The sequence below is a fragment of the Schistocerca americana genome, chromosome 2, assembly GCF_021461395.2.
Source record: "Schistocerca americana isolate TAMUIC-IGC-003095 chromosome 2, iqSchAmer2.1, whole genome shotgun sequence".
NCBI lineage: Eukaryota > Metazoa > Arthropoda > Insecta > Orthoptera > Acrididae > Schistocerca > Schistocerca americana.
Genome location: NC_060120.1, coordinates 480908117 through 480931934, shown reverse-complemented (window position 1 = coordinate 480931934; position 23818 = coordinate 480908117). Strand labels below are relative to the sequence as shown.

The 23818-nt window shown below is 43.3% G+C and overlaps 1 non-coding gene across 1 annotated transcript; it reads left to right on the top strand.

Moving 5' to 3' along the window:
- Nucleotides 1–270: 270 nt before the first annotated feature.
- On the top strand, nt 271–342 carry Trnap-agg. The gene has a single exon. It is a non-coding gene; the product is annotated as a tRNA-Pro (tRNA).
- The last annotated feature ends 23476 nt before the right edge of the window (nt 343–23818 follow it).

The following is a 23818-nucleotide window of genomic DNA, read 5'->3' as shown; positions in this document are numbered from 1 at the left end:
TCTTCTCTGCTTGTGAAGTCATTTTACTTGCTGAAGTCCAACAATTTCGAATGCGCCACGCAACTATGAAAGCAGGCAGCCTTGGCTGAAAGCTGCCAGACTTGCAGCACGTGAGCCCCTCCTGTACACGTGTGCGGCACAGCTGCGGATTGCTTCGCGAGAGGCGGCCAGATTGGAACACAGGAGCCGCAGAGCTCGCGTCGCGTTCTGCGCGCAGCTGGACCGCCTCGCTGCGCCTCACGCAAGAGAAAGGCTCTTTATCTCACGAGCGGCTCGTTGGTCTAGGGGTATGATTCTCGCTTAGGGTGCGAGAGGTCCCGGGTTCAAATCCCGGACGAGCCCATGTTTTTGTATCATATTCCTAGCTACGTGCAAATTGCAAACCTCTAGGGGTTCGTTAGAGCCGTAGGCAGCTTTGATTTACTCATAGTTACTTACTGTGTCTTTATGGTGACGACTGCGAAAAATCAAGTGCTTGATTTCTAATTTGCGTCTTGATGCTAATCTCATCTCACTCTTCTTGATTTAGCAGGTTCCAGAAGAAGACCGTAATGGCGCTAGCGTCTTCCAGTATTTGAATTTAGCCAAAGTAGAGGATGAAAATACGATATAAATGCCAAAAAACTGCTATTCATTTACTTTGACAATAATAATTTGTCGTTGAAGTCAAGTCATTTCAAGTCTCAATAATTGTCCTCTGAACGATGGTACCCGATTAAAGAGTATGACAAGTTTGGAATATCATTTTGTCCCGTCCGCCTCCCCACCCCATCCCCCAGAAAAAACCGTTGTCTAAGATTTCCAAAACAATATTATATTAATATTATTTACATTTTGTTCGCCTCCTCCCCTCTCAAACATAACAAATATCCATGATCTCCAAAATAATATTATCACTTCTTCTTCTTCTTGTTAAGTAACGCTACAGCCCTTGGTGAGCCTTGGCTTCTTGAACGATCTTCCTCCACACTTCTCGGTTATTTGCTGCTCTTCCCCCCCCCCCCCCCCCCCGGACTCCCATATTGCTGACATCCATTATTACCTCGTCAATCCACCTTCTTCTAAGTCCCCTTTTCACCTAGCTGAATAGATGACAGCTTTCATCATATTCTTTGGAATTCTATCCTCTGACATTCTCTCCACGTGTCCTAGCCATCGTATTCGCTGTGATATCACACATTTTACTATCTCCCTACCTTGTGTTAACTCTTGTAATTTAGCATTGTACCGTATTCTCCAGCCTTATTCCTCCCTCATTGGCCCATATATTTTGTGTTATATTTTTCGATCAATGGTTCTTAGTGCATTTACACTCTACCACTATTACCTTATTTAAAAAATTATATACCTTATTTAGGTCATTACTTGGTACATCGTTTTATTATAACTTACAATAAATTATATATCAGGTAAATACATGATCTAAAAAGCCCTTCCCTAAAAATTTCAGAACTATATGTGGCGTGCCATTAACAACTGTAATAGCAACAAACTTTCGCAACTTTACACATTCACAATTATACGGTATACAATCGAAAAATTCCACTTCGCACAAACAGTACTTCACTTAGCTCTAACACTGTTGTTAACACACGTCTGCAGACTACGGCTCTAGGAGTATATAAATGGAGGGAGCGCTGTATCTTCATCTTTCTGTCGTCTCCACCTGTGTCGTACATTCTTTTAGTTTTTTTGTAGAGGAGCATAATTCATCCCCTGCCTTGCCTGCCCTCAACTGGCTATGGTTTACCGGTTTCACCTCAGGACTTACGACTATGTCCAGTTTGTTGTCAGCAACAGGTGTGGTCAGACTTGGAGAGGCCGTCTTTCCCTGGCTGGAACGTTTTCTACAGACAATCAGGCCACAAACCACGTGGTCTGACCTTCAGGAACGCAGCTGAAAAGTACCCTGTGCTAAACAAAACTTCTAATCTGTTATAATATCTTCCCACATTCTAGACTTTTATTCCCTTTAAAAATGAGATGCTAAATTTAGAAATTAATATGGCTATCAATATAAACGCTTCTACTGAAATGCTGGTCATACACTTACGAACAACCCTGCCCCGTTTTTGTCCGCGCCTCGATCAATAGGGTAGACAGCGGCACTCAGGTACCAATGTAAGGCTTCCCGAAAACAGTGATTGTGCATCTGAAGTTCTAGGTTCTAAGAGAACGCTTCTTACACCTTCTTCAGTATGCTCTCCCACTAAGTTACTACCACCCGAATTTGGATGACCCATATGTCAGGAAAAATGTAAAAAATGTTAGTTGCGGCCAGAGTGCACCAACTTGCTCGCTAGGTAACGCAAATCACAGTCGTTTTTCCTAGCCATTCGTCTACCAATGTAGTATGAAAGGGAGATCTTTAAGGAATATTAGCACAATTAGCAACCTTTCAACTGTGGCCAACGAAGTCAACAAATGCGACCAGTTTCCAGAAGAGGCCTCCTCGAAAGAAGGCCTTTGCCTTGAGGCCAACGAGTTAAACGGGCCCTGCAACGAACTTGTGACGTCACACTAAGGGGCTTCTCCGTCACACTTCAGGAACGCTCGGCTTCGTGCAAGACCCACGGGAAACCAATATTTAATTCAAAAGACACCGACTGAAGGTGTTAATTTCGTTGCGGTATCGAGATCTTCCATGCATTTAAAAGCCACAGTCAATGATTGTTGAATGTGTCTGAAATACACCCATGCTCATAAATTAAGGATAATGCTGATACATGGTGAAACAACGCTCTGGTGGGCGTTTTGCAGGTTTAATTCACCTCTGGGTATGACCATGCGATGCTTTTGACCTGCGGTCATCGCACGGCGGCGCTGGCAGCAGTCCACATACGCAGATGTATGTTGGTGCATGTCAGTACGGTGCAGCGAGCAAGTGTGCAGACGTTTTCAGACGTGCTAACAGTGACTGGGTTGAAAATGGCTCAAAGAACACATATTGTTGACGTTATGAGAGGCAGAATACTAGAGCGATTGGAGGCTGGTCAAACACAGCAGGTCGTAGCACGGGTACTCTGTGTGTGACAAAGTGTGATCTCAAGATTATGGCAACGATTCCAGCAGACAGGAAACGTGTGCAGGCGCTATAGCACGGGACGTCCACAGTGTACAACACCACAAGAAGACCGATATCTCACCATCAGTGCCCGCAGACGGCCTCAGAGTACTGCCTTGCTCAGGCCTTACCGCAGCCTCTGGAACAGTTGTCTCCAGACACACAGTCTACAGACGACTGAACAGACATGGTTTATTCGCCCGGAGACCTGCAAGCTGCATTCCACTAACCCCTTGTCACATGAGGGCCCGTAAATCCTGATGTCAAGAACACAGTACATGGTCATTGGAAGAGTGGTTCCAGGTTATGTTCACGGACGAGTCCAGGTGCAGTCTGAACAGTGGGTCTTGCCGGTTTTTCATCTGGTGTGAACCAGGAACCAGTTACCAACCCCTTAATGTCCTTGAAAGGGACATGTATGGAGGTGGTGGCTTAATGGTCAGGAGTGGGATGATGATTGGTACACGTACACACCCGCATGTCTTTGACAGAGGAACAGGTCAGGTGTATCGGGACATTATTTTGCACCAGTATGTCCGCCTTTTCAGGGGTGCAGTGGGTCCCACCTTCCGCCTGATGGGTGATAACGCACGGCAGGACCGAGCTGCCATCGTGGAGGAGTACCTTGAAACAGAAGATATCAGGCGAATGCAGTGGCGTCCCTGTTCTCCAGACCTAAACCCCATCGAGCACGTCTGGGATGCTCTCGGTCGACGTATCGCTGCATGTCCTCAAACCCGTACGACACTTAATGAGCTCCGACAGGCACTGGTGCAAGAATGGGAGGCTACACTCCAGCTGCTGCTCCACCATCATTTTCAATGCTCTCGTTATTTTCATCTTCTCAGATCCTAAGAACTGCTAAACCGACACAAAGTAACATGCAAGGAACCTAGTCTAAAGCTCTGCCTGAAACTTATCTATTAACAAATATTTGCGGCGTACCGAAATGCTGAAACCATATACAATGAGTGACTACTGTTGGTCGCAGGTAGCAAACAATAAAATGCGTTAAATGTAAGTTTTCTTATGTCTTCAGAGGAAACTAATCTTTTTCCATTGCATTAGGAAGTTGACACCATTTCTCAAGTAACTAGGGGGTTGAGGGTAGTTTGAGCTCTTGAAGTTTTCCATTTTTGTTTTCTTCATTGGTCTTAATCTTTGAAATTCTCCCTTTGAAACAGTATATGATGCACATATATTATTGCCTTGTTTCTTATTTATTGGTTCATTTAAATAAAAATATTTATTCCCTCATTTAAAATTTTCATTCATTTTAAACTGCGCGGTTGTGACTATGTACATTTGACAGTTCTCAGACAGAAATTTTATTTTTTGTATCACCCGCATCCAAGGGCAATTATTTAGGGATTGGGTATCCAAAAGCTTTCACATCAGTTGAGAAAGAGAAGTCATATGGTGAAAATGTAACTATCACTAAACTGGAGTGCATAGTCATGTACAAAAGTGAATATGAGGCTCCGACAACTGAAAACTGCATCCATGGGCTAGATGGCAGATATTAGATGGTAAGAATAGACTCTTAGAATTTGTCACAAATTAAACTCAAAACTATTATGGCATGGTATTCACTCAAAATTTTATTAGAGTAGCAGACATGAGAAAAGCTGTATGGACAGTTTTGTTTCAACTGTCTTCAATGGATGATACGCCCATTCATAGCCTACAATCTCCAGGAAGTGATCAGAGCAAAATGGTGGGAAATTTATTCACAAACCAGCTGTACTTTATGTTACAATAGAGGTCTTGAAAGGATCTTTCAAACATTAGTCAGATTTAAGACTAGTGAAGAAGTGTCTTCATGGCCTCACTGAGAATCCTAACAAATCCATCAACAGCATAATCTGGGCCAGAAGTAGCAAACAGTGTTTGTGTCAACTATTAGACTCTATTTTGGTGTCTTTGCTGCAGTGGTAACGTTTTCAATGAAAGAAATGTTGCAATGTGTAAAGTCGTGAAAAGACTGATACAATCTGTTGGTTGTTTCACAGTAGAACAACTGTTCAAATTAGCGAAAGAAAGACATAGACCATCAGAGAGACCTGTTAGAAACCTTGAAACAAAGGGAAGACAGTGCAGATGAGCAGAGAAAAGAAAATTTCAAGATGAAATGCAAGAAGCAGCTCCATTATATGGAGCAAGAATGCACTGACAACTGTATTTTTTAAGATGAAATTGTACGTTTTCCCAGTTCCTATTTGCTACAATTCGTTCAAAATTACAGGCTGTACTCATTGGTGGGGCGTTGTGCGTATATTTTAACAAAGGGATTTTCATTTTTGTAAATCTGAAAGACGTTAGTGCCTCACATACCTAAAAAGAGTAGACAGATTATTATGTCCACTTTTCACAAAAATAACCATTGCCTCTACGCTAATCAATACTTTCACACTCCACATGTTAAAGCGGTCAGAAATGGGTAACCTACAGGTGACATTTTTTCTTGAACAATTTATTATTCCGAATAGTTACTGAGAAAAGGGAACTTTTCTATGAACAAATTTTACATTGTTTAAGCTCTGGATGTTTCCAGCCTATCCGTACCCCTTTAATATTTGCATTATCATATCAGAGTATTGGTTCTTGCAGAGGATCTCGGAACTGATACGCAGTTTTCGGAGAAAGAAAGTTAAAAGTATTGGCTTTAACCCACTGTTATTCCAAGATTACAGTGGGACGACGCGCAGCACTCGCCCTGGCACGGTACAAACATGGTGACGTCACACACGCTACCCGTTACTATTAGTTGTGGGCTCCAAATGCCGTAGGCTACGATCCAGCTACCGCCCTGTTGTCAGACGGAGGCGTGGGGCGGCCACAGCACAGTGACAGGTCCGGCTGCCTTCGCCGACTGTCAGCTTCGTTCCTGGAGTGCGGGAAAGACAATATGTTATAGTACGGATTCCTTGGACCTTCGTTCAGTTTACCCCTTTTTCTACACCTTATTCCCGCACTTTTAACGAGTCCGGGCTCTGTTTCCAATGGAAGCGACCTTTCACAGCCCAAACAATTCTTCATTTTCCAGGATGGTAGTGTTGTAATAAAAAGGAAAGAGATATTGTAAATTAGATGGCATTGTTTCTGAACACTGGATAGGCTCGTCCTTCCCACAGAGCGCCCCGTCAGAGAGATTAAGATCTTTCTATCCCAACAGAATACTCCGCCTGAGGACTTCACAAATGCCACAGGGCTTCGACTCGCCTTTATACCGTCATCACGTCATTCTTGCTTTCGCTCGACTTGCCCAGACACATCGCACTGTGACAGTTGGTCCTACTTCAAACGCTAAAATAGTACTCTCCTCCAGGATGCCAACAGAAATAGCTTCAACAATATATTTGGAATTACAATAATTCTAAAAAGCATGAGAGCATAATAAGTAAATACAAGTAGGTCAAATTTGTTTGCGTAAATAGAAAAAAGAAGTTCGTTTCTGACCAGGAGGCCCTTATCTCAATATACTCAGTTTGGGATCTACCGTCATCAATTTAATTTTGACCCTCAGGTAGGAGGGGATGTAAAGCTGTGAGGACAGGTCGTGATACCTGCTTGGGTAGCTCAGTTGGTAGAGAACTTGCCTGTGAAAAGGTAAAGTTCGATTCTAGGTTGGGTTCAAAATGGTTCAAATGGCTCTGAGCACTATGGGACTTAACTGCTGCGGTCATCAGTCCCCTAGAACTCAGAACTACTTAAACCTAACTAACCTAAGGACGTCACACACATCCCTGCCCGAGGCCGGATTCGATCCTGCGACCGTAGCGGTCGCGCGGTTCCCGAATGTAGCGCCTAGATCTAGTTTGGGCATACAGTATCAATCTGTCAGAAGCTTTTACACTCTGTGTTGTTTTTACAGTGTTCCAAGGGCCAGGTGAAGAGTGTGTAAGATGGCAAGAACTATGCCCCTTACATGAAGTCATTAAAGATCACCGAACTCACGTTGAGCGAACAGTAGGGCTGAACAAAAAATCACTGACAAGCCACAATGCATCTTGTAGAGGGTATAGTATGGACGTATTGGAATAATTAATGTTGGGAGATGGTTTTAAAGTAATTCACGTGAGAACAATCATTGGTACTAGCCTTTTTGCCTTGCTTAGCCATTGTTAATTGAAAACGGGTAGCATTAGTTACAATAAGTTACATTGTCTTCTTCATGCGCTGTCCTTTCAAATTGACATTTATAGGTCCCTATGCATTATATTTGTGACTTGTTGGAGTACTTATGATATGCAGTGCCGTAATAAGCCGATGCTGAGCACACGGAACACAATCATTGGTACTGGTCTTTTAGGGGGAAGTCCTCATGAACTGTTTGTCGGGTCACTGCTCACACCCAGTGTATCAATTTGTGTCCTGATATATGTTTGTGTTATCTAATTATTGAGTGTAAGGGATACCTGGGTTCTGAATTTTCGTGTAACATAAAAGTGCAATTGATAACGAGGGGAAAACCCAAGACAACGGCAGAATATAATCAGATTGTTACTCGGGAGAACATGGGTGATAGTAGCGAAAGCTCTACCGATGAGCGTGACGAACATGAGTTGCAACTTCGTGAAACTGGGTCTCACGACCGGTTTAGTCCGCTGAACAGCAAGGACGTTGATTCAGGCAGTGATACTGAGGTCTCGGGGGACGCAGGGAGTACAGGATTAATCCATAAGTATCGAAGATCCAGCCTAAGAAGCCAGAGTGTGTTCGAACAAAACGGTGTCCGACCATTATCAAATGATTCATTCACAAGTGAGTCGACGGGGGCGAGGAGACGGTACTTGTCTAGATATCGAAGGGTTCCTCAGAACAGAGGAGAAGAGATGCATTTTCAACCACAAAAGAACGAGGAACAAAATGCGGCTACTCTCAAAAATATTACGGTCCTGTTGCAACAGATGCAAACGGTGAACTTAGAGCAGAGCGCCAACCTTAATTCCGAAATTAAAAAGGCGAATTCGAAGCTGAACTATAGGCTCACAGAAGTTCATAGGGAAGTAAAAGAGGAGGTAAAGAATCTCGGCGTCAAAATAGAGAAAGAGATTGCCATCATCAAACGAACAGCAATTGAAGCCAAATTTATTGCGAAACGTGCAAGGAAAATAGCGAGAGAAACTCGGGACTGCACGCAAAGCACAGCAAAAGTAGGAAAGGTCACGTTATCAAGGCTACAAAGCCGGATAAAACGTGTCGAAGAAAAGCAACAAGAGCAACCGGACATCGGGCCTAACGAGATGTGGAAAGAGGAGGTGGCGATATTAAAAAGACATTTAGAGGACGAGGTAAAACGTCTCATTACACAGACATCAGGAAAGGAGAAGGGTGTAATTATTGCGTCGACTGAACCGTCACTTGGCGGAACACAGATAACCGCCTCACGGCGTGACAAAGTTGACACTATAAGCAACGGGAGCCACGCTTTGATTCACAGCTCTGAGGCAACGACCGAGGTAAACACGGACAGCGCGCAGCAGTCCAGTGAGCACAATTGCTGTCGGCTGATTAGATGTACCGAACAACTGTCGAACGTACAGAGGGGGAGAGATGACGATAGCGTGCCGGAACGAATTAGTCCACGTCCCGAAGTTCATACGAATCGTAAGAACGGGCGAAATGATAACTGGAATGATGACCGGTTTGACTACAAGCATTTTGTATCAATCCGGAAGTCCCATCACTACAAGGACGAAGGTAATAGCTGGCATCCAAAAACTTTTATGGGACAATTTGAGTTATCTTTGCCCCCACACTGGCCATTGATGTACCCGGTGGATTGTGTGTGCTCCCATATGAAGGGCGCGACCGCTGAGTACATGAGAAATGTAGCGAAGACGAGCGTCTCGTTCGAAGAATTCAAAAATGCCTTCTTGGGCAAGTATTGGTCTAAAGAAACCCAAGAAAGGATCTGTGGTGTCACCGCCAGACACCACACTTGCTAGGTGGTAGCCTTTAAATCGGCCGCGGTCCGTTAGTATACGTCGGACCCGCGTGTCGCCACTATCAGTGATTGCAGACCGAGCGCCGCCACACGGCAGGTCTAGAGAGACTTCCTAGCACTCGGCCCAGTTGTACAGCCGACTTTGCTAGCGATGGTTCACTGACAAATTACGCTCTCATTTGCCGAGACGATAGTTAGCATAGCCTTCAGCTACGTCATTTGCTACGACCTAGCAAGGCACCATTATCATTTGCTATTTATCTTGTGATGCATGTACCGTCAGAGAGATGTTTACCAATTATGGATTAAAGTTAAGTATTCCAGAAGCTACGCACTTTTTTTTACTAGACTCAACTCCTTTAACTGTTCCAGACCTCACGCCAGCCTGCGTGAGCTTAAACGCGTGCCTTTCGGCTTCCTCCTAGTGGTTTGGTTGTCTTGCCAAGTCACAACAGGGCAAACAAGAAATTATGATGTCCCGAGATATGGAAGGGGCAGGGTACCAGAGTCCATATGCTCATTAGATGACAAAGGAGTAGAAATTGGAGGAAGAAGAGTAGGGTGCTTGAGATTTGCTGATGACATGGTCCTTCTAGCCACAGGGGAAAAAGAATTACAGGATTTGGTGGACACCATTGCAACTAACGGAAAAAAATATGGAATGAAAATTAACACAAATAAAACAAAAGTATTGGCAATAGGAGGAAATAAGGAAATAAAAATTGTGCTGAATGGAGAAACACTAGAACAGGTGCAAAATTTTAAGTATCTTGGAAGCAGGATAGACACCGACTGGAAGTGCACCACAGAAATTAAAACAAGGATAGCAATGGCAAAAGAGGCGTTTTATAAGAAAAGGAGAATCTTCTGCAGCGGTATGGACAGGGAACTCAGAAAGAGACTCATAAAATGTCTTGTATGGAGTGTTCTTCTATATGGCGCTGAAACATGGACTATGAGGAAAAAAGACAGAGAAAGGCTGGAGGCTTTTGAGATCTGGACATGGCGGAAGATGGAAGGAATAAGTTGGATGGACAGAGTAAAAAATGAAGAGGTACTGAGAAGAGTGGGAGAGAAAAGGCAGTTACTAGATGTAATAAAGAGAAGAAAAAGAAATTGGATTGGGCATATATTAAGAAAGAATGACGGACTGATAAAAACAGTTTTAGAAGGTTATGTAGAAGGGAAAGGAAGCGAGGAAGGAAGAGATTCTAGATACTGGATGACATGATGGACGGTACAACATACAGCAGCCTTAAGAAGGAAGCAATGGATCGCAGAAAATGGAGAGGCAAAGGACCTGCTAATATAGCAGATAACTGATGATGATGATGACCAGAGTCCGCTCAAATTTTTTGAAAATATGACAAAAAGGAACCAGTACCTAGACAACCCATGTAGCGGTGCGGAAATCATCAGATTATGATGCATGAAACTTCCCATCTCGTATCAACAATCACTTGCCGGTCGTTGTGGTAGCGATACTGAGGTATTTAAGGGAATTCTGCGCGAACTGGAATTCGCATTTCAAGAAGAACAGGCGCGAGAGAAACGCCGACAGCGTGAACAAAATAACAACCGTCGCAATAATGGACCCCAGTGGGATAGTAGGCCAGTACCGAACTACAACAGCCACAAATAAGATAAGAGTAATGGCAACTCGAAAAGAAGATACACGGAAAAAGAGCAACACTCTCCGGTGCAACATAGTAAATCACAAAGGACCTGGGACGGTAATGAGCAATCGGGAAGGAACAGGAATAATGGTTACAAAAATAACAACCAGGAAGAGGTCGACATGGAATTGTAAGTAGTAAATATAGGCTTAGAATAAGGATTTTTGCCGGCCGGAGTGGCCGAGCGGTTCTAGGCGCTACAGTCTGGAGCCGTGTGACCGCTACGGTCGCAGGTTCGAATCCTGCCTCGGGCATGAATGTGTGTGATGTCCTTAGGTTAGTTAGGTTCAAGTAGATCTAAGTTCTAGGGGACTGATAACCTCAGAAGTTAAGTCCCGTAGTGCTCAGAGCCATATGAACCAATAAGGATTTTTGGCTCAAAATGGTTCAAATGGCTCTGAGAACTATGCGACTTAACTTCTGAGGTCATCAGTCGCCTAGAACTTAGAACTAATTAAACCTAACTAACCTAAGGACAACACACACATCCATGCCCGAGGCAGGATTCGAACCTGCGACCGTAGCGGTCACGCGGTTCCAGACTGAAGCGCCTTTAACCGCACGGCCACACCGGCCGGCAAGGATTTTTGTTAAACTGTTTTGTTTGTTTGTGTATGTACGGATCTGAGTGGTAGAATGTCTCGTTTATATGTGCCTGTATTTAGCGTTTTATTATTAATAATGATATCTCGCCTTTCGATGTTGTGAAAGTGAAGTGCACTAGATTATTTTGTAAAAACACATGACTAAAGAATGGAAAACAGGTATTTCTGGGCGTACCCCTAAAAAAAAAGATAGATTAGGGACTCTGTAAGTAACAGGAAGGTTCGCCGTAATTGTATCTCCGTCATTGGGGAACACACTTAAGGTGGCCAGTCCCGTAGGTCGTTACTAGGACGCATCGACGCGTCTCGTATGCCCCTGAATTCGTAAGAGGTGGACAGCAACGCGCAGTTGCGTGAATTAGCGCACCCAGTGCATATTAAAATGAACCGGATGTAGTCATTTACAGAGCGAACAGCAGTATTAATACGCCAGAAACACTTGTTGATACCAAGATAGTGTACCAACTGCGAGTGTGAGCATTGAGCTATATTTGTGTTGTGCCATTGTGACATTGCTAATCCGAAACATGTTCACAGGCCTCATAAAACCATTCATGAGAAAAGGAGAAAACGGGAAGAAGATAGAGGAGAGGTGTCGCAATAGAACACGATAAAGGACGCTATCCAAACTTCCAACAAAAATCTTGGTAAGACTGACATGTATAAGTTTGTTGTATTTTATACATGTTCGCAGGCACAATAAGAAGGACGTCTGCCACATAAGGGAATTCAGAAAAAAAACAAGATTGGAGATAAAAAGTAGTAAATAGTAGATATGTAGTCGGGTTGGCCAACACTGTGTTAGTCGCAGGAATTGTTAGTTAGAAATGGTGATGGAATCCTGTCCAGATAATCTTGAATTCCTATCCCTTGATTTTGTGTGTATGAATGACTGTGAAGCAACTTGTCTTGTACATTTTTTATGTTTATGTATAAAAAGTTTTGTTACATTTCTATTTTAATTGATCCTGAAGCTGATTTACAAACAAGAAAATCATTCCTTTTGTTATGAGACAATTTCATTGTCTTCAATCAAATGTAAAAAGAAAGTATGGTACTGATGGTTAAACGTGAGCACTTTCCATGTACTAAAATTAGTTGTCTTAGTGTATTAAGGTGGCGTAACTGAGCAAGAGGGAGTTGAAGCTACGACACCTGGCACATCACACACGAGCTGACAAGGAATGAGGACGACAACAACGAGGGGAGCACACATCTGATGATGGTGATGGCATGCAGACCACGCCCTGAATCGACGGGGCCGGTGGTCAACTCAGCAGCCAAGGAGAGCTGACATCCAGCACCTCTGTGTACGCAAAGTAGTCGGTCCTGGTCTCTGTACGGTGCGCATCGGGGGCAGCAATGAAAAGGTCCAAGAAAGTTTCTATATTTGTTGTTCGCCACGTCAGGTGGAGCGACAGCCCAGCTGACCTTTTGTGCCTAATGTCACCAACTTTGAGGACCTGAGCTAAAAATAGGCTCTCGTCTCATCACGGTCCCTGCCTTGCCCTAAAGCGTCTATAGAAGGAGCAATGACCTGTGGCTGAGCTGCGAGAGGTCACGACCATACATGCACCGATGGGGTCTTGTGTCTGTCGGACAAGGCGTCAACAACGAGCTCTTAGGTGAGAGCCATCGTGCCTCAAGAAGATGTGGGTGCCTGTGGCGCCATCTCGGTAATCGACGTTGCTCTCTTCTCAGCCGTTAGCCATCCCTCAACTTGCTAGTCAGAACTAACGTCACTTCCGTTCCTGCAAAAAACTTGTGCCGTGTGTGTGAGTGTGTCAGTGTGAATTCAAATGAATAACATGCGCCTCAACGAACGTAAAGTACTCATTTGTTCTGTTTGTGAATTATGTTATAAGAAGGTTATGATTTTATAAATGTGCCATTTGTTAAAACGTCATATATTTGTCATGCCACGTCTCTTTGTGTTAGAATAAGATTTCATACTTATACCTTGTTACAAATGCACAACAGTGGTTGCTCAATACGCAATGATTCTTGTCATTTGGTTGTGTTATATATATATATATATATATATATATATATATATATATATATATATATATATATATACAGGGTGTTTCATTTGAAACGGCAATAAAAACTAAACGAGCAGCGATAGAAATACACCATTTGTTGCAATATGCTTGGGACAACAGTACATTTTCAGGCGGACAAACTTTCGAAATTACAGTAGTTACAATTTTCAACAACAGATGGCGCTGCAAGTGATGTGAAAGATATAGAACACAACGCAGTCTGTGGGTGCGCCATTCTGTACGTCGTCTTTCTGCTGTAAGCGTGTGCTGTTCACAGCGTGCAAGTGTGCTGTAGACAACATGGTTTATTCCTTAGAACAGAGGATTTTTCTGGTGTTCGAATTCCACCGCCTAGAACACAGTGTTGTTGCAACAAGACGAAGTTTTCAACGGAGGTTTAATGTAACCAAAGGACCGAAAAGCGATACAATAAAGGATCTGTTTGAAACATTTCAACGGACTGGGAACGTGACGGATGAACGTGCTGGAAAGGTAGGGCGACCGCGTACGGCAACCACAGAGAGCAATGCGCAGCTAGTGCAGCAGGTGATCCAACAGCGGCCTCGGGTTTCTGTTCGCTGTGTTGCAGCTGCGGTCCAAATGACGCCAACGTCCACGTATCGTCTCATGCGCCAGAGTTTACACCTCTATCCATAAAAAATCAAACGCGGCAACCCCTCAGTGCCACTACCATTGCTGCACGAGAGACATTCGCTAACGATATAGTGCACAGGATTGATGACGGCGATATGCATGTGGGAAGCATTTGGTTTACTGACGAAGCTTATTTTTACCTGGACGGCTTCGTCAATAGCCGGCCGCGGTGGTCTAGCGGTTCTGGCGCTGCAGTCCGGAACCGCGGGACTGCTACGGTCGCAGGTTCGAATCCTGCCTCGGGCATGGGTGTGTGTGATGTCCTTAGGTTAGTTAGGTTTAAGTAGTTCTAAGTTCTAGGGGACTTATGACCCAAGATGTTGAGTCCCATAGAGCTCAGAGCCATTTGAACCAAGAGCTTCGTCAATAAACAGAACTGGCGCATATGGAGAATCGATAAGCCCCATGTTGCAGTCCCATCGTCCCTGCATCCTCAAAAAGTTCTGGTCTGGGCCGCCATTTCTTCCAAAGGAATCATTGGCCCATTTTTCAGATCCGAAACGATTACTGCATCACGCTATCTGGACATTCTTCGTGAATTTGTGGCGGTACAAACTGCCTTAGACGACACTGCGAACACCTCGTGGTTTATGCAAGATGGTGCCCGGCCACATCGCACGGCCGACGTCTTTAATTTCCTGAATGAATATTTCGATGATCGTGTGATTGCTTTGGGCTATCCGAAACATACAGGAGGCGGCGTGGATTGGCCTCCCTATTCGCCAGACATGAACCCCTGTGACTTCTTTCTGTGGGGCCACTTGAAAGACCAGGTGTACCACCAGAATCCAGAAACAATTGAACAGCTGAAGCAGTACATCTCATCTGCATATGAAGCCATTCCGCCAGACACGTTGTCAAAGGTTTCGGGTAATTTCATTCAGAGACTACGCCATATTATTGCTACGCATGGTGGATATGTTGAAAATATCGTACTATAGAGTTACCCAGACCGCAGCGCCATCTGTTGTTGAAAATTGTAACTACTGTAATTTCGAAAGTTTGTCTGCCTGAAAATGTACTGTTGTCCCAAACATATTGCAAAAAACGGTGTATTTCTATCGCTGCTCGTTTAGTTTTATTGCCATTTCAAATATACCGGTCATTTTTGAAACACCCTGTATATATATATATATATATATAAAAACAAGTACAAGTGTGTACACAATCCAGACACTGGACTGGGATAGACCTTGTTGAATTGTGTAAAGATGACACTTACACTATGCACAATATAAACGTCCAGAGACAGTGAGACACAGAAAAACCTTTATTTATAAAATTTCAAATGGGCGTTCAGATATAATTGAATGAGAGCGACCACTATCAACTTCACAAAATGTTACACGAATATTGTTCATGCATGTTTTTAGTAATTTAAGTCGAGTAGGGATGGATACCTGAGAGTGAATGGACCTTAAGTTATAATTGCTGGTCTTGCCATTCAAATTACAAGCACAGAGGCGCTTTAACATGTGTATTTTGCCTTTGCGACGTGTGTCTTTGTAATATAATTGTAGTTTTCTTTTGCATACTCTGACCAATAATTGTCTCAGGAATCGGCATGGATTAAAGTAAAATTAAGACTAAATAATGACCACATCTGTAGTAGTAAATACAGTCACTGAAGGCAGGTACCCCAGGAATGAGTGGGAGTTTGCATCAGAGAGGAGGCAGTGGTAACCAATCGCCCATAACTAATCACACAAACGGATTAAAATACCAGTTATGGAGATATTAATTTTGTACCACAGGTGGTAACACCATAGGAGTCATCACCTGTACTACAAAATTGATTTGAAGAGAGGGGCTACGTAAGATGGCAAGAACTATGCCCCGTACATGAAGTCATTAAAGAACACCGAACTCACGTTGAGCGAACAGTAGGGCTGAACGAAAAATGACTGACAAGGCACAATGCATCTTGTAGAGGGTGTAGTACGGTCGTATTGGAATAATTAATGTTGAGTGATGGTTTTAAAATAATTCACGTGACGTGAATCGTTATGGAAACGCATCGATTTACTGGAGGCTAGTTTATCCCAAGGAAGTATTCAGAGTTGACTGCGGCTGGGTGGTGGCGCGCGAAGGGAAGCGACAATAGGCAGCTTAGGGCAGCTCAAACTCTGAGAAAGAGGTAACGGGGTGCAGCCTCCAGCTGCCTTAAGATGAGTGACAGTGAGGGGGTGGTTGACCCAATGCTGGTATACCGGGAAGCAGACGGAAAACAGTATGCCTATTGATAAATGTCCGTCATCCCGTTTTCAGTGAAACATGCGAGAAAGCTGGGCAAAGCTATGGTGGAGTGGTCAACAGAGGCCAAAATATGCGCCTTCGTGACTATAGCAACTTCATGCTGAATTCATGGTCCGCAGAGTCTGAAGTAAATCAGGTGAAGAGCGACAGAATGAAATACGCCAGCCTCCGATGGGAACGTAGGACCAAGGAATTTGAAGTACTCTCCTGGGAGTCAGAATTCCGGAAAAATTGGCGTTTTGTGCAGACGCTAACCTTGATGGCTGGCCTGGGAGGAGTTAAATAGCAGAAGTCAAGAGGAAGGGAAATTTTGTGGGAATTTGTTCACTTCCCAGACCAGGCATTGGTCGGTGCTGGGAAGCAGCATGTAATTAACGTGACTTGCGCTGCAATTGGCGTAAGTGATTTTGCTGGAGGGGAAACCGAGGCGAAGAGCGGACTTGAAGTCTCCATAGAAATCTTCTGTTCCCAACTTGCCTAGAGTGTGGACGTGGCGTTCTTTACTCAGCTTGCCTGAGAGAGAGAGAGCATCTCGGCAGCTTATGACTTAGCAAACAGAACGATTGAGCTTGGAGATAGAAAGTTTTCATTCAGCTATGTACTGAACAAGATGGCTAGGAGTGAATCGACGAGCACAGCCTTGCAGCACCATGGGGCTGGCCGACGTCCGCACAAAGATGCTGCCCTGCCACATTGAATTTGGTGATATTGCGCCCGCTCCAGCATGAGTTAGGCCACTGATTAATTTGTTGGATCACGCCGGCAAAGTTTCCATGAGGGTTTCATAGGCCATGTATTGCAGAATTCTTCTCGCACTTCGCATTACACCTGTGTCAGGCGATAGGAATTAATTTTGATTTATCGTGGTTTACTCCACATAAACGCAATTTATTCCCACTGCCTGTTGGGAGAGTAATGTAATGTGATGATTGAAGGTCGGGAGTTAAAATAAATTTGTGCTAATCGACTGCATCTGTTTTCAATCAATAGTTGAAACCCCAGATCACTTTCTTAATTAATTGTATGTTCAACATTCGCATCTGGTGTTCAATAGCTGAAAAATGGTTCAAATGGCTCTGAGCACTATGGGACTCAACTGCTGAGGTCATTAGTCCCCTAGAACTTAGAACTAGTTAAACCTAACTAACCTAAGGACATCACAAACATCCATGCCCGAGGCAGGATTCGAACCTGCGACCGTAGCGGTCTTGCGGTTCCAGACAGCAGCGCCTTTAACCGCACGGCCACTTTGGCCGGCTTCAATAGCTGAATATAACATCAATGTGCACCCCTTTTTTAATTAAAAAAGGGATCAATTCTGAATCAATTAATGTCAACACTGCCACCGCAGTTCGATCAGGAGTCACAGGGCCCTATTACTTTCTTTGCGTTATCCGATATTGCGGCAGTTTTGCACTCTCTGTTGATCTGTTAGTAAATTAGCTGGGGCGAACACACGCCAAAACCAGATAAGCGATGGGTGGGGTGTTACAAGTGTGCTCTTCATGGGTAGTCCGCCTCTTGAAGAAGCTGACTCTCTGGTGATAAGGATGCAGTAACCCTTCCTGCAACGTGCCATATACAGTCATATGTCATGTTACCAAGTGACATGCCGAGCTTCTTGTACTTACGATGGGTTGTTCTTCAACCATATGTAGAATTTCCTCCTCATGTCTTAAGTTGTCCACAGCACACACATATTATAGATTTGAAGAAATTCTGCGTTTCGTGAATAATGCTTTATTGAAGACTGGTTTCGGGAACAAGAACCATATTCAAGTAGACGTTAAAATACATCAGAATAAAAAAATCTGCATAAGAAGTCAGCCTCATTTAGCAAACGGTCTTTTTAGAGAGAGCAGAGGTGCGGCTAGAGGTTCAGAGCATTCTCTTCACCGTCTGGTTGGAAAATGGCCCTAAAGGCGAAAGAATAAGCAATGATCAACGGTATGAAGGTGCAGAACCCAATGAAAACCACTGCTTTAAAACAGAGATAATGCGTATCCACAGGACATCTGGCCTCTAATTGAAGTGCCTTAATGATCTGTCCACTGCCAAAAGATTCCGGACTAGACCCCCGTCCGCATCTGCAAGAGGGATCTGCCAAGGAGTAGGTGACCATGAAAAAAAGATTGAATAACGAATGAAAGCATAACGTTCTACGAGTTGGGGCGTGAAATGTCAGAAGAGTGAACGTGGTAGGAAAGCTACAAAATCTGAAACGGGAACTGCTAAGGCTCAATCTAGATTTTGTGGGGGTCAGTGAAGTGAAATGGAAGAAAGACAAGAATTTCTGATCAGACGAGTTTAGGGTAACATCAACAGCCGAGGAAAATGCTATAGTGGGAGTAGGATTCGTTCTGAAAAGGGGAATATGCTATAGCGGGAGTAGGATTCGTTCTGAAAAGGGAGGGAGGGCAGAGAGTGAGACACCGTGAATGGTTCACAGATAGGGCTTTTCTCGTTAGAATCGCCAGCGGACCAATAACGACGACAATAGCTCGGGTATAATTCCGACACCGCAAGCCGAGGATGAAGAAAGTGAGAAAGCATATGACGATACTGAATGGGTAATTCAGTACGTAGAAGGTGATGAGAACTTAATATTCATAAGGGACTGGATTGCTTTTGTAGGAGAAGCAGTAGAAGAAAGGGCTACGGAGAATATGGGCTTGGTAGTAGAAATGAGAGGGGAGAAACAGTAATTGAGTTCTGCAATATATTTCAGTTAGTAATAGTGAATGCTCTGTTCAAGAATCACAAGAGGTATATTTGGAAAAGGCCAGGAGATACAAGAAGATTTCATTTAGATTACATCATGGTCAGGCAGAGATTGCGAAATCAGATTGTGGATTATAAGGATGCCGGCCGGTTCTACGCGCTTCAGTCTGGAACCGCGTGACCGCTACGGTCGCAGGTACGAATCCTGCCTCGGGCATGTATGCGTGTGATGTCCTTAGGTTAGTTAGGTTTAAGTAGTTCTAAGTTCTAGCGGACTGATGACCACAGATGTTAAGTCCCATAGTGCTCAGAGCCATTTGATTATAAGGCGTACCGAAGAGCAGATATACAATCAGATCACATTTTAATAATGATGAAGAGTAGGCTAAAATGTAAGAAACTAATCTGGAAGAATCAATATGCAAATAATGGGATACAGAAATACTTAAGAATGAAGAGGTACGCTTGAAGTTCTCTGATGCAATAGACACTGCGATAATTAATAGCCCAGTTGGCAGTACAGTTGCCGCAGAGTGGCGGCACGTTTTGAAGCGCCATCTCACGGATTGGGAGGCCGCTCCCGCTGAAGGTTCGAATCCACCCTCGAACATGGGTGTGTATGTTGTCCTTAGCATATGTTAGATTAATTAAGTTTAAGTAGTGTGTAAATCTAGGGACCGATGACCTCGACAGTTTGGTACCTTGGCAATTCGCACGCATTTGAACATGTGGCAGTTGAGTTGAAGAGGAATGGGCATCTCTAAAGAGGGCAGTCACGGAAGTTGCAAAGAATCCGGCAGATACAAGGAAAGCAACTGTGAATAAACCATGGATAACAAATGAAATACTCCAGCTGATCGAATAACAAATGAAGTGCAAAAATGTTCAAGGAAATTCAGGAGTACAGAAATATGAGATACTGTGGAATGTAATAAATAAGAAGTGCAGGGAAGCTAAGATGAAATGGCTGCAGAAAAAATGTGAAGACATCGAAAACGAAATGAATGTCCGAAGGACAGACTCAGCATATAGAAAGTCAAAACAACCTTCGATGACATCAAAAGGAGGGTTGATATCATTAACAGTGCAACAGAAATTCCACTGCAGAGGAGAGAGCGGATATGTGGAAAATATGAGGGGGAAGATTTGTCTGACGTAATAGAAGAAGAAACAGGAGACAATTTGGAAGAGATAGGGGATCCTGTATTAGAATCAGAATTTAAAAGAGCTTTGGAGGACTTAAAATCAAATAAGGCAGAAGCGATAGACAACTTCCCTTCAGAATTTCTAAGATCATTGGGGGAAGTGGCAACAATACGACTGTTCACGTTGGTTAGTAGCATGTATGAGTCTGGTGACATACCATCTGACTTTCGGAAAAACATCATCAACACAATTCCGAAAAACAGCTCATACAACCAAGTTGCTTACAAGAATAATATACAGAAGAATAGAAAAGAAAATTGAGGATGTGACAGATGACCATCAGTTTGGCTTTACGAAGGATAAGGCAAGAGAGAGGCAATTCTGACGTTGCGGTTAATAATGGCAGCAAAACTAGAGAAAATCGTGACACGTTCATAGGATTTCTCAACATGAAAAAAGCGTTCGACAATGTAAAATGGTGCAAGATGATAGAAATTCTAAGAAAATTTTGGGTAAGCTACAGGGAGAGACGAGTCATATGCTATATGTACAAAAGCCAAGAGGGAATAATAAGAGTGGACGACTAAGAACGCAGTGCTCGAATTAAAAAGGGTGTAAGACAAGGATGCAGCCTTTCGCCACTACTGTTCAATCCGCACACCGAGAAAGCAATGATGGAGATAAAAGAAAGATTCAGGAGTGGAACAAAAATTCAAGGTGAAAGGATATCAATGATACGATTCACTGATGATGTTGCTATCCTGAGTGAAAGTGAAGAAGAATTACATGATCTGCTGAATGGTATGAATAGTCTAATGAGTACAGAGTATGGATTGAGAGTAAATCGAAGAAAGACGAAGGTCGTGAGAAGAAGCAGAAATGAGAACAGTGAGAAACTTAACATCAGGATTGACAGTCACGAAGTAGATGAAGTTAAGGAATTCTGCTGCCAAGGCAGTAAAATAACCGATGACGGACGGAGCAACGAGGACATCAAAAGCAGACTAGCATGGCAAAAATGGCATTTCTGGCAATGAGAAGTCTACTAATATCAAATATCAGCCTTAATTTGAGGAAGAAATTTCTGACAATGTGCGCCTGGAGTACAGCATAGTATGGTAGTGAAACATGGACTGTGGGAAAACCGGAACAGAAGAGAATCGAAGCATTTGAGATGTGGTGCTACAGACGAACATTGAAAATTAGGTGGACTGATAAGGTAAGGAATGAGCAGTGTCTCCGCAGAATCGGAGAGGAAAGGAATATGTGGAAAACACTGATAAGGAGAACGGACAGGATGATACGACATCTGTTAAGACATGAGGGAATGACATTCATGGTACTAAAGGTAGCTGTATAGGGCAAAAACTGTAGAGGAAGACAGAGATTGGAATACAACCAGCAAATAATTGAGGAAGTAGGTTGCAAGTGCTACTCTGACATGAAGAGGTTAGCACAGGAGAGGAACTCCTGGCGGGCCGCGTAAAACCAGTGATAAAACTGATGACCAAAAGAAAAAAAAAATGTTCCTCTCCCATCATTCTCGCACGGAATTAATAAGGACACGCCATTCCGTGGATGTTCGATAGTAGATATAAATCATCTCACGTTCTCACGCAGGAAGCATAAACTTGCGGTGGAAAATAACTGATGCATCAACTAAGAATACCACACGTTAAGTCCCACAAAAGATGTGTGGTAGTAAAGACGGATGTTTTTCACGGGTAACGTCTACCGAAACATACTCTTTAGAACAGCACACAGCTCGTGTACGTGATTGCCAGTCGTTTGTTATTAATGCTCTAAATATAGCAGTTGTTATGTATACCAGTAGTTGTTTTGTGATTTCCATTTTAATCATCGCTTTTTCCCGGTCCTTTCAAGGGTGTGTTTTCCTCGCCTGCCGGAGTGGCCGAGCGGTTCTAGGCGCTTCAGTCTGGAACCGCGCGCCCGCTACGGTCGCAGGTTCTAATCCTGCCTCGGGCATGGATGTGTGTGATGTCCTTAGGTTAGTTAGGTTTAAGTAGTCCTAAGTTCTAGGTGACTGATGACCTCAGATGTTAAGTCCCATAGTTCTCAGAACAATTTGAATCATTTATTGTGTTTTTCTCTCTCTTTAGAATGTTTGGGTCAATTACATTATCGAAGGAGTTCAGACATGTTTGTATAGATTTTTTAAGTTAAATGGTACGATAAGGATTACTATACTTTTGGTATCAATTCCTGCATCAGAAAGTTTATCACTGATGGTACCGTCTATGTGCTTGAATTTCAGAAAATTCTGTGATTCTGTTATGATACATTCATCTAATCTTAATATTTTCTTACAACAGACACGCAGATCAAAAGAAGAATCTGTTTGGGTCCCTTACAGTTCGTCCTCAATTACGTTCACTGTGTCGAAAAGCCATTCGTGTATATCAGTCATTGTTTCGAAAGCATTCTTTCTCAAATTTTCTTTCTCGACCTCAGCCATGACGCTACTTACAGTTTTCTCGGATATGGTGACAAGGATAGGAACACGTGTTCAACTTTCAATAAATCCCAGATGTGGAATGTATCGTGTTTTCCGTTTCTAATAAATGATGAGATTTCTTTCCCGTTTTCACGAATCCAGTTCACTCTCTAAAAACTACAATAATCGATCGTTCCTTTTGTCAGTGCTGTACAACAGAAATACAAGATTATTCTTGACTTCTCATTTTTTCAAAGCATTTCAATAAAATCTGTGCTTCCTATGGTTTTACGATAGTATCAGCAAGAAAAGCACAAGCATCTTCAAAGCAACCTGTGTGCCTCAGTTGGGCGACTGGATTCGCGATTTCTGTCATAAAGGTCACAGTTCGCAGTAATAGACGGAAAATCATCGAGTAATACAGAAGTAATATCTGGCGTTCCCCAAGGAAGTATTATAGGCCCTCTGTTGTTGCTGCTCTATATTAACGACATAGGACACAATCTGAGTAACCATCTTAGATTATTTGCAGATGATGCTGTCATTTACCAAGTCATTAGATGGCCAAAACAAATTATTTAGATAAGATATCTGTATGGTGCGAAAAGTGGCTATTGAGCATGAGTAAAGAAAAGTGTGAAGTTACTCACGTGTCTACTAAAAGACAACCGGTAAATCTCGAATACGCGGTAAGTCACACATATCTGAAGGGTGTAAATTCAACTAAATACATAGGGATTACAATTTCATATAACGATCACATAGATATGTTGTGGGTAGAGCAAACCAAAGACTGCGATCCATTGGCAGAACACTTAGAATGTGCGACAGGTCTACTAAAGAGACTGCTTACACCACGCTTGTCCGCTCTATTCTGGAATATTGCAGTGCGGTGTGGGATCCACATCAGGTGGGACCGACGGATGACATCGAAAAAGATCAGAGAAAGGCGGCTCGTTTTGTATTATCGCGAAATAGGGGAGATAGTGCCAGAGACATTTATGTGAACTGGAGTGGCAATCGCTAAAACGAAGGCGTATTTCTTTGCGATGGGATCTTCTCAAGAAATTTCAATCAACAGTTTTCTCCTCCGATTGCGAAAACACTGTTGGAACCCACCTACGTAGGGGGTAATGATCATCACGATAGAATAAGAGATATCAGGTCTCGCACAGAAAAATTTAAGTGCTCGTTTTTCCTGCAAGCCGTTCGAGAGTGGAACGGTAGAGAGACAGCTTGAAGGTGG